At 24.7% G+C, this 12708-nt stretch overlaps 1 long non-coding RNA gene across 1 annotated transcript; it reads right to left on the bottom strand.

Annotated features, from left to right (window-relative positions):
* Window positions 1–3569: 3569 nt before the first annotated feature.
* On the bottom strand, window positions 3570–4050 carry LOC139861513 (uncharacterized). The gene is made up of 2 exons (XR_011763791.1): window positions 3901–4050; window positions 3570–3815 (listed from the first exon to the last, which is right to left on the bottom strand). It is a non-coding gene; the product is annotated as an uncharacterized lncRNA (long non-coding RNA).
* Window positions 4051–12708: the final 8658 nt, after the last annotated feature.

Here is a 12708-nt window from a genome sequence, read left to right as displayed (position 1 = left end):
ATTATTAATTAATAATAAAATTTTAATCATATCATAAATATTATTAATTAATAATAAATTATTAATCATATCATAAGTATTTAATTATAATTATTAAATCATAAGTATTTAATAATTAAATTATAATTAAATAATAACTAAGCCTTATAATAATTAAATAATTAATTAATATTTATTATAAGTCTCATTATAATTATCTCATAACATAAGTTTAATACTTATCATAAGTATTTTTCATTAATAATAAAAGTATTATTAATCATAAGTTTAATTAAATGTTTAATTAAATCATAATGTAATTAATAAATGATATAATAAATATATATATCATAAGTCTTAAATTAAAATAATTACTTTTATATCATAAGTAATTTAATAATAATGAAAATCATTATTTATATCATAAGTTCAAATTTATAACCATAAGTTTAATTAAAAGTTCGCCGGGTCGTAACTTGAGCCTCGGATGTCGGTTTTCGACGAATTTTATATATATCTTCATCTAACCAAATCACCCGACACATTAGTTCACTCAAGAACACCCTAAAATCAGTCCCCAAGTTGTGACCAACAGCCATGAATCAACTTAGAACCTTAATCTGTTCAAAATCTTGTTTTAGTCATCCCGGGTGATCCGTGGCTCGGATTTCGATGACCCGGACATGAATGTTCATTCCATCATCAATTCTAACACACTAGTACACCCTAGGAACTCCAAAAATGGTCACAAAGTCGGACCAAAACTGAAAGCATTCGTTTTTACATTTTAATCTCATGAAAACACCAATTTAAGCATAACTTTTGATCCGGGACTCTAATTAACATGAATCCAAAGTCCAAAATTATTGTCTTTATGAGAGGAACTCATCTAAATACTTTATTTTATCAAAAACATCAGTTAAATGTACTGAAATGATCAAATAGTCCGCTGTCCCAAATCAAACAATACATACAATAACGAGCATTTCTATGCATACAATCATCAACCCAATAATACACAAGTACTATATAATCATAATAACATTAAAAACAGAAAAAATTAAATAAAAATCAAAAAGCTAGGGTTAGGGTTTATACCCTAATCAAGAATCAAGTGATGTAGTCGCGTAGAGAACGAAGAGTAGAATCCGGAAATGATAAAAGCCCTATGATCCAAGCAATATTTTATATGATGTTGATGGTGACAATCGGCGGTCAAAGAAAAAAAGGAAAAGGAGAGGAGAGAAAAATATGAGAAGTAGGTTATTTGGAAATGAATGTGGCAAATGAAATGAATTGCAAAATGGAAATAAAACAAAGTATCCTCCCCCCTTACATGGGGTTCGGCCAAACCATGCCCCAAGGAGTGGGCTCCTTAGCCCACGTTGATGATTAGAAGAAAAGCTTGTGGCTCGAAAGCCCGATCGAAGCCCGAAATGCAAAAACGCTACTACGCGATTAAATATTCGGAGAGATAACATATATGCGACAATTAAAATATATAAACATTATATATATATATATATATATATATATATATATATATATATATATATATATATATATATATATTCATATGACATAAAAATATCATATTTAAAATAATTAGGATTCAAAAATCTCAAAAGTTCGACCGTTGGTTTGAAAACCAAAAAGATTCGTTGGATAGAAATCCACAACACGTAGAAACGTATAACTTTAAAATATGAATACAAATATTCACATAACACATAATAATTAATATATTATTACTAAAATAATAATATAGGTCATAAAAATGACGATGACACGAATAACAATTAACGGGCGTTAAATAATAAACGGTAAAAGATAACGGAAAAAGTAGGGTCGTGACACCTTTCAACGGACGGACTCATAAAACTAGCAAAATAATATATATATATATATATATATATATATATATATATATATATATATATATATATATATATATATATATATATATATATATATATATATATATATATATATATATATATATATATAGGGGTATGATCAAGAGGGAAGTAACCAATCGGGGGGAAGCGGGGGGAAGCAAAAACTTTTTTTTTTCGTTTTTTGAAAAAACTTTGTTCACAAACATTATAGATTGGATAAAAATATGAACATTTAGTAGAGACACTTTATGATAAATTTTTTATTTTGGCGGGAAAACGCTCGAAGAAGTAATATATAACAATTATCGTGTTTTTCGAGCGTATGTTGAGGTTTTAGCTATTGGGGTTTAGATATTAGGGTTTATAGGGTTTAGATATTAGGGTTTAGAAATTTAAGGTTTAGGGTTTAGATTTAGGGTTTAGATTTAGGATTTAGATTGAGTTTTTAACACGAACGGTTTAGAGTTTAGGGTTTAGGGTTTAGGGTTTGGTGTTTTGGGTTTATGGAATAAACTCAAAACACCAAACCCTAAACCCTAAATCGGGCTAAATTTTACTTCACAAAACATGAAGAAAAAAAAAACGTTTATATTCTTCACGAACAATATTATCTTGAATGTTATTTTTGTCGATCGTTTTCCCGCCTAAATAATAACATTCATCACGAAGTATCTCTTCTAAATGTTCATATTTTTGTGTGATCTTGATTCCGGAAAAAAAAAATTTAGAAAAAAACGAAACAAAAATTTTTTTTTGCTTCCCCCAATTGGTTACTTCTCCATTGATCCTGCCTATATATATCCTGCCTATATATATATATATATATATATATATATATATATATATATATATATATATATATATATATATATATATATATGGGTAGGATTATAGGAGAAGTAACCAATTGAAAAAAGTAGAGAGAAGCAATCTTGACCAGACACTCACCTCCTAAAATTTATGATTTTGTCCCCCACCCTTGTCCCTCTAAAATGGGTGGAGGGGTCTTTTCATCATTTTGAATTTTTTTGTAAAAAATAAAAACAAAAACCTTTTTTTTTTTTTTTTTGAAAAAACTTTTTCCTGAAATTTTTTTTTCAAATTTTTTTCTAAAAATATTATTGCTTATAGGGAATATTATGTTATTAAACAATATATGTTGAGTATTATTTCAAAAGAATATTATTCTTTTAAATGAATATTTAATAACTCTATTTAATATTCACTATTTTTCGCCCATAAAAATATAACATTTTCTATGAAAGTTAACCAATTTCGCCCAGAATGTTAATATTATTTTCAAAGAATAATATTATTTTCTAAAAATATTACTATTATTTGCCTAGAAAATTAATATTAATATTCTTTACAAAGAACAATATTCTTATCAAAGAATATTGGTAATTTTTGAATAGAAAGTTAATATTCTTTTGCAATAAAAGCTAAAATAAATAATCTAAGTATTGTTAATCTTAAAAACTATAAACTTGTACAATTTGAAAGCAGGACAATAAATTTAAAGATCTAATTTAAAATACAAATTCTCCATCCATTATGATGAGATTAGAAAAAATAATATTGTTACTAAACAAAAATATTATAACTGATAAATATTAATAAATTTACCATTCATTACGATGATATTAAACAATGATAATGTTGTTACTTAACAAAATGTAAAACGATTCATCATAAAATACATCACTAGGTCGCTATTAAATTAAATCCATATAAAAAAACACAAACCATTCATCAGCATTATACCTTAATATTGTTAATAAAGAATAATATCGCAACAAACATCTTCATCTGTACAAACTATAGCATACTAACCGGTAATATAAAATAAATTAAAAAAATGATGAATCTCAAAATCCAACAGCATACACTTCTTTCCATCTTCTATAATCTCTTAAAAATACTTCAATCACGAACAAACTGTAAGAAAATTACATATTAAGTACTCAAAATTAAAGGCAGCTTGTAAATATGAACGAACGTAATCAACCAGTAGCAAACATACCGTAAATTAACATATTGCACCTTAGATCGATCAATAGATCTGAACTGTGATGAACACATCTGAACGGTGCTCGATGCATGTGGAAGATGTTCGAATCAATCAATCGATGAACCGATAAATCAATCGATCAATTGGTTCAACTAAAATCGAATCAATCGGTGATGGATGCGGTGAGGAATGTAAGAAATATACCCCTGAAATTGAGGATAAAAAGTACAGTAGGTAGAATGATGAAAAAAGTGAACGTGAGAATGAGTTAGTATTTGGAACCTGAAATTGTAAATTGACAATTATACCCCTCCGCCTAAAAAAGTAGTCAAATCTATTTTGTGGTCCATAATGCATCCCTCCACTTATATATATATATATATATATATATATATATATATATATATATATATATATATATATATATATATATATAGGTAGGATGAATGGGGAAGTAACCATTCGGGGGAAGCTGGGGAAGAAAAAACTTTTTTTTTCGTTTTTTTTTGAAAAAAAAATTTCCGGCATCAAGATCACACGAAAATATGAACATTTAGAAGAGACATTTCGTGATGAATGTTATTATTTAGGTGGGAAAACGATCGACAAAAATAACATTCAAGATAATATTGTTCGTGAAGAATATGAACGTTTTTTTTCTTCATGTTTTGTGAAGTAAAATTTAGCCCGATTTAGAGTTTAGGGTTTAGGATTTGGTGTTTTGGGTTTATTCCATAAACCCAAAACACCAAACCCAAAATCCTAAACCCTAAACTCTAAACCGTTCGTGTTAAAACTCAATCTAAATCCTAAATCTAAATCCTAAATCTAAACCCTAAATCTAAACCCTAAATCTAAACCCTAAATTTCTAAACCCTAATATCTAAACCCTATAAACCCTAATATCTAAACCCTAATATCTAAACCCCCAATAGCTAAAACCTCAAAATACGCTCGAAAAACACGATAATTGTTATATATTACTTCTTCGAGCGTTTTCCCGCCAAAATAAAAACATTTATCACAAAGTGTCTCTACTAAATGTTCATATTTTCATCTCATCTATAATGTTCGTGAACAAAGTTTTTTCAAAAAATGAAAAAAGAAAAAAAATTTGCTTCCCCCCGCTTCCCCCCGATTGGTTACTTCCCTCTTGATCCTACCCCTATATATATATATATATATATATATATATATATATATATATATATATATATATATATATATATATGTGTGTGTGTGTGTGTGTGTGTATATATATATATATGTGTGTGTATATATATGTGTATATATATATGTGTGTGTGTATATATATGTGTATATATATATATATGTGTGTGTGTGTATATATATATATATATATATATATATATATATATATATATATATATAGGGTCATCATCAAGAGAGAAACATTTTTTTGTGGGGAAGTCATATTTTTTTGATTTTTTTGAAGTATTTTTTTTCAAACATTAAGATCACAAGAAAATACGAACATTTAAAAAAGACACTTTGTGATTAATGTTATTATTTTGACGGCAAGACGCTCGAAGAAATAAATGATAACAAGTAATGTTTTAATTAGAGTTTTTATTCATCGTTTTTTTTCTTCATATTAAGTGTAAATTTTTTTTCAAAATTTAACCTGATTTAGAATTCAGGGTTTAGTGTTTCGGGTTTAGTCCATAAACCCAAATCCCTAAATCCTAAATCCTAAACTCTAAACTGTTCGTGTTAAAAATTCAAACTAAACCCTAAACTCTAATTTCTAAACCTTAAACCCTAAATCTTAATTTCTAAACCCTTATTTTTTAAACCCTTAAAACACAAACTTTAATTAAGACATTACATATAATGCATATTATCATTTATTTCTTCGAGCGTTTTTTCGCCAAAATAATAAGATTTATCACAAATATCTTTTTTAAGTGTTCATATTTTCATGAGATCTTAATGTTTGAAAAGAAAAATTTAAAAAAAAAAAAAACGAAAAATAATTACTTCTCCCACCTTCCCTAAAAAAAGTTCTTCCATCTTGAATAAAACACTATATATATATATATATATATATATATATATATATATATATATATATATATATATATATATAAATCAAAAAGTTTTTCTTAATTGTGGTTGAAAGTTATTTATGGATGTTATATATATATATATATATATATATATATATATATATATATATATATATATATATATATATATATATATATATATATATATATATATAATATATATATATAATAAATAATAAATATAAATGCTTTTCAAAAAATAAAAATAAATAATAAATATAAATATGTACGCTAAGAATATAGATACAATATAATAGAAATAGAAATATACTCCGTAAATAATTATATGGATAGTTCACTTGTGATGTCATCAAAAATAAATTTGTAGAGAAGCATTACGATTGACACATGTTACACGAGGAGTCCTTTTAAATAACATCCGTTAACTATTTTCGTAAGATCATCAATATAATTTTTTTAAACCTCTAAATTTATTTAATAATCATTTTAGATTTATCTTTTAATAAGTTATTATAAATATAAATAACAACGTTATTATTTGATATATGTAATCTTAATCTATTGATGATGTGTTGTCGATTGAATTGTCATCGTTTTTTGAGAGAACTGTTGATGTTGAAGAAGGAATAGAACACCCGAGCTCAAAAATCTACCATATCAGTTAGAGAACCAAGTAAGTTTTAATGATTTTATTTTTACAACTATGCAATATACGGGCTTATAAATCTACCATATCAAGTTTTGTTGACACATTTCTATCTATATGTCACAACAATAATTGTTTAATAAACTCAATTAATTTTGCAAGGTTATTTTTCCCACCCGTCCAACGCACGGTACATAATTATAAAATATACGGAGTGTATTTATAGATAAAAAAAATCTCATCATATATTAACTCATACTACCACTTTATTTAAAATATATAGTACGAAGTACCTTTGTCTATTACGAAAATATAATGGGTTATCAAATAAATACAATTTATGGGATTTAATTCAATTTGATAAATTATAGATTAGGTAAGTGTATCATTTCTTTAAATATTTATAATTAAGAAATGTCAATTAAATATATATAGTTATAATCATATATTATAATTTATAATAATTATAATTTTTATAAAACAAATTAGCTACATCAAATTTTGTTTGAGATTTAATCACCTTACAAATGTTATATGTTGGTGGTTTACTTGGATTTGAATATTTTTTTTTTTTTATCTATCAATGTTGGATTATAAAATTTGTCAACACACGGGCTCTTAAACTCAAAAAGATTTTTAAAATATGTCAACACCACGTGCTCTTAAATAATCTTTAAACTCTTGCTATTTTTTGATATCGCTATTTACATACCAATATAAACTGTAAATTATATATATATATATATATATATATATATATATATATATATATATATATATATATATATATATATATATATTATGATTTATTTATTGTACATACATGTACGTAATGTAGTAATATGTATATGTATATTCCATGAATAGATATAGTTACATTTAGATATAAAATATAGTTATATTAGGATATTATTATGTTTAGATATAAATTTTTTTAACAGATTTATCTTTCTGTTCGTCGTGAGTTATGTTCTACCGCCATCAACATTCAACTCGAAATAGTTTTACGAACAAAATGCAATAAATTGTATTCGAAACAGAGTTTTGATGCACTACCAATGGAGCATTTATTTTTAGCAATAAATATGGAAGTGATTTAAATTTACAGTTTAAGTCCTTAAAATATTTATCAACACGCAAATATAACTATTATAATATTATTTATACACGATGACTCCCTCAGTACCATTATTTTGCTGAAATGACCAACAACTTTTCTTAAATTAATACTCACGGGTTACATTTTATTCAAAAAATAATAATTGTATATAATCATTGCAAAATAATATAAATTATATTTTATTTGAGACGACCCGTCCTAATCCATCTGGACGAATACATTACATTTGGTTACATCGCGATGTACTTGACCTCTATATGATACATTTTACAAACATTGCATTCGTTTTTAAAAGACAAACTTTCTTTACATTGAAAGTTGACAGCATGCATACCATTTCATAATATATTCAACTATAATTGACTTAACAATAATCTTGATGAACTCAACGACTCGAATGCAACGTCTTTTGAAATATGTCATGAATGACTCCAAGTAATATCTCTAAAATGAACAAATGCACAGCGGAAGATTTCTTTAATACCTGAGAATAAACATGCTTTCAAGTGTTAACCAAAAGGTTGGTGAGTTCATTAGTTTATCATAATCATTCATTTTCATCATTTTAATAGACCACAAGATTTTCATTTCCATTTCTCATAAATATATGTCCCATGCATAGAGACAAAAATAATCATTCATATGGATTGAATACCTGGTAACCGACATTAACAAGATGCATATAGAATATCCCCATCATTCTGGGACACCCATCGGACATGATAAAATCGAAGTACTAAAGCATTCCAAATTCCAGAATGGGGGTTGTTAGTTCCCGTAGATCTACCTTTAGGATTCGCGTCAATTAGGGGTGCACTAATTCTCAAAATTAGTGGTGTTCCCTAATTCTTAGGCTACCAAGCTAAAAGGGGCATATTCGGCTTCGATACATTCAACCATATAATGTAGTTTCAATTACTTGTGTCTATTTCGTAAAACAGTTATAAAAATAGCGCATGTATTCTCAATCCCAAAAATATATATTGTAAAAGCATTTAAAAAGGGCACAAATGAAACTCACAATAATGTATTTTGTAGTAAAAATACATATGGCGAAACTGAACAATGCAGGGTTGGCCTCAGATTCACGAACCTATATCATTTGTATATATATTAAAACGTATATTTGTAATCGAACAAATTTATATATTATTATTAGTGATGTAATTGTTATTTTTAATAATTTATATGTTTCATTATTTATTTTTATATCTTTATTTTATATATAGTAATATTAATATAATTAAGTTATGTATACTAAATTTATCTTTTATATGAAGATCATTTGTTTATGAAATTAATAATTATAATAATACTAGTATTAGTAAAAATATTGATACTATATAATGATAAAAGTGATAATAATAATGTTAATGAAAATTTTGATATTAATAGTGATAATAATACTAAATTTTATAAAGATAATTATGATAACAATAATTATAAGACTTCTAATAATTCCATTAAAACAAACTTTAATTAAGATTTTAATCATTTCTATAGTAATATTTATTTCCAAAATTTCTATATTTATTATCTTATCGATATTATTAAAACCTGTATAATCATAGTTATAATAATCATAACCTTCGCGTTTAATTTATAAACTAATGACGATAGTTTCTTTTAACATTAATTTGTAACCATAATTATAATTTTTACATGTTTTCATGTATTATAACCAATTTCCTTACTCTTTAATATAACATCTTTTATTATATAATTGTGATATTAACATGTTTAATAACCTTAAATTCATAATAATAAGACTAACAATAATAACATAATAATAATAATCCTAATAATATCAATAATATTAGAAATGATAATACTAATTAATTTTTAAATGATAATACTAGTAATAATAATGATAATATCATAAATTATTTTAATGATCGTTTTGTTGATAATAATATCTATCATAATAACAATAATACTAATTAATGATAATAATAATGATTATAATAATAATAGTAATAATAATAATAACAATAACAATAACAATAATAATAATCATAAGGAAAATAATAATAATAATAATAATAATAATAATAATAATAATAATAATAATAATAATAATAATAATAATAATAATAATAATACTAATAAAAACTACCTTAGAGAACCTTCTTTAAAAAAAAATGGCCCAAGTCGGGCTCGAACCCGAGACCTCCCGCTCCCTCACAAAAACCCTTAACCATCCCTTATGCGTCTATCTTTCTGATTATAGTTCAATCCATTTAATTTTAACCCACAATATTTTCTGTTATATTTCTACTTCATCTTCTTCGAATTACCAGACTTGAACCCAATTAATCTAAAACGAATTAAAGTCTAATTTAAAGTTTGCAATTTAATTAAAACGACCTGTAATAAACATCTTTATTTATCAGACACAAAACAAAAAGAAGAAAAAAAATAAATAATAAAAAGAAGCTGTTAACAGCGTGTTTTTAAATTCTATGAACTCAATATGTGATCTTGAAATTAAAAACGTTTCAGCTCACGGTTTCAAAATGACGTAAGCTTTATATCCATCATAGAAACTTTCTGGATCGTCAATTGATCCTCTAACATCAACAAAATTACGAATTTCCTCAAGAACAAAAGGGTTGACTTTTTTAAAATTTAAATTTGACTCGAAATATTGGAACACGGTTGTTAAAATTGATCCTTGAAAGTTTTCAGATAATTTTAATAAAAGATTTATAATGTAACTGCATTAATACATTTTGAAAAACAAATCGAATTCGAGTTTTATACAAAATTTCGAAGATACAGAGCAGGTACCTGATGTTCTTCTTAATTTTTATTTAAATTTGACAATTAAAGGCTGTAAAAATTCATAATTGATACTGAGGGTGAAGAAGACGAATAAGTTAATCAATTGAATTCACTCAACAATTTGTAATGCTCGTACTATATAAGAATTGGATTTTACAGAATGATTTAAACAGGAAAAAAAATACATAAAGGTTGATTAGGATGGCTAACGATTTTTGTTTGTATACAGATAATGGGATTCAATTTGTTAACTTTAGCAGACAAGAATAAAATTTGATACAGGTTCGATAGATATATACAGCAGATTCGTACCTTGTTGCTTTTATATATTATATAATTTATATTAATAATTAATAATAATATGAATATGAATATGAATAAAAATAATAATTTTATAAATAATCATAATAATAATTAATAATAACATTAACAATTATGATGATAATAATAATACTTATCATTAACAATATAAATGATGAATTGTTTTATTTATATGATAATTTTACTAATGACTTTAATAATAATGGTAATTATATTCATAAAAGTAGTAATATTAATAATAATAATAATAATAATTAATAATAGTATTAATATTAATCATATAACTAAAATTATAACTTTACTACTAGTTGTAATAATAATGATATTAACAAATCAAATGTAACAATTTTAGTATTATAATTTTAATAATCTTGACATTAATATTAATAACAATGATGAATGTAATGATAATCTTATAATAATTATATTTAAACTTGTAATTACAATTAATATATTTATATTACAATTTATATCATATATTATCTGAATATATCTATCGAATATTTAATATTTATATTTTTTATAAATATTTCAATATAATAGTTATTAATAGAAATCTTTTATATCTATATCCATATAGATTTATAATAATATCATATATCTATTTATATATATTTATTTAATAATAACTTAATTATTTTATTTATTATTTTACATTTTTAATTCCAATTGATAATAGAGTATTTTACTTATTCAAAATTATTACATATACTTATATTTATATGTAATTACATTTTTATATTCACACAATTGTTCGTGAATCGTCGGAGAAGTCAAAGGTTGTCTGAAACCATGTAGCAGTTCTAAAGTTTTGAGACTCAATATTACAGACTTTGCTTATCGTGTCGAAATCATAATAAGATTAGATTTAAATTTGGTCGAAAATTTCCGGGTCGTCACATTATTAATGTTACGTTTCATAAAAATTTTCAATGTACTATAAATATTACGTACTATGTAATTTATATATTAAAAAGATATTAATGGTGAGAAAAAAAGTGTAGACATTAAGTTATAACACCACCCAAAACCACTTTTAAAATTTGTCAATACCATGAGATCTTAAATTCAAAATAACTTTAAAATTTTGTCAACATCACTGGCTCTTAAACTCAAAAAGATTTTTTATTTTTTTTAATTTGTCAACAATGCGGGATCTTAAACTTAAAAGAATTTTTAAAATTTGTCAAAACCACGGGCTCTTAAATAATTCTTATATTTTTCCTATTTTTTTAGTACTAATTACATACCAATAGAAACTGCAAATTACATTTTTTTGCACGGTTTTTTACACACCCGTGCAACGCACGGGCTCAAAAACCTAGTATATATATATATATATATATATATATATATATATATATATATATATATATATATATATATATATATATATATATATATATATATATACACACGTGTGATTTGTATTGGGTTCGTTTTTGATTTGCTTTTAACATCTTCGTTTCACTATAGCTAATGAATGCACTTAGTGAAATATTGGAGTTTTAAGAAATATTGAAGTTCTAAGTTGAACAAGTTAAACTTAGGTATAATTTTTTTAATTAGCGAGGAAACTCCCCTATGAACGAGTATATTGGCTCCCTCAGAGACGGTAAACCTCGGGTAATCAAGCCTCCCGAGCGCGAGATCTAATACAGGGTGAATTGCGCATTACACGCACTCTCTGGTCACACTCCCTTTCTAAACGAATTGGCATAACCAGGAATCGAACCCGAGAGGTATGTTTACAAACTGTAAATATTCATTTTACGATTGAAGTTTATTTAATTTTTAATAAGTATTTCTAAGTATTTATTCATGATAATTTTTATGGGTGATGATATTTCAATTTGTTTGATAAATTCACTTATATTTTGAATTGATGCATTCCAGTA

Source organism: Rutidosis leptorrhynchoides, chromosome 8 (assembly GCF_046630445.1).
Source record: "Rutidosis leptorrhynchoides isolate AG116_Rl617_1_P2 chromosome 8, CSIRO_AGI_Rlap_v1, whole genome shotgun sequence".
NCBI lineage: Eukaryota > Viridiplantae > Streptophyta > Magnoliopsida > Asterales > Asteraceae > Rutidosis > Rutidosis leptorrhynchoides.
The sequence above is the reverse complement of the archived record's forward strand: the minus strand, read 5'-3'. Positions and strand labels throughout refer to the sequence as shown.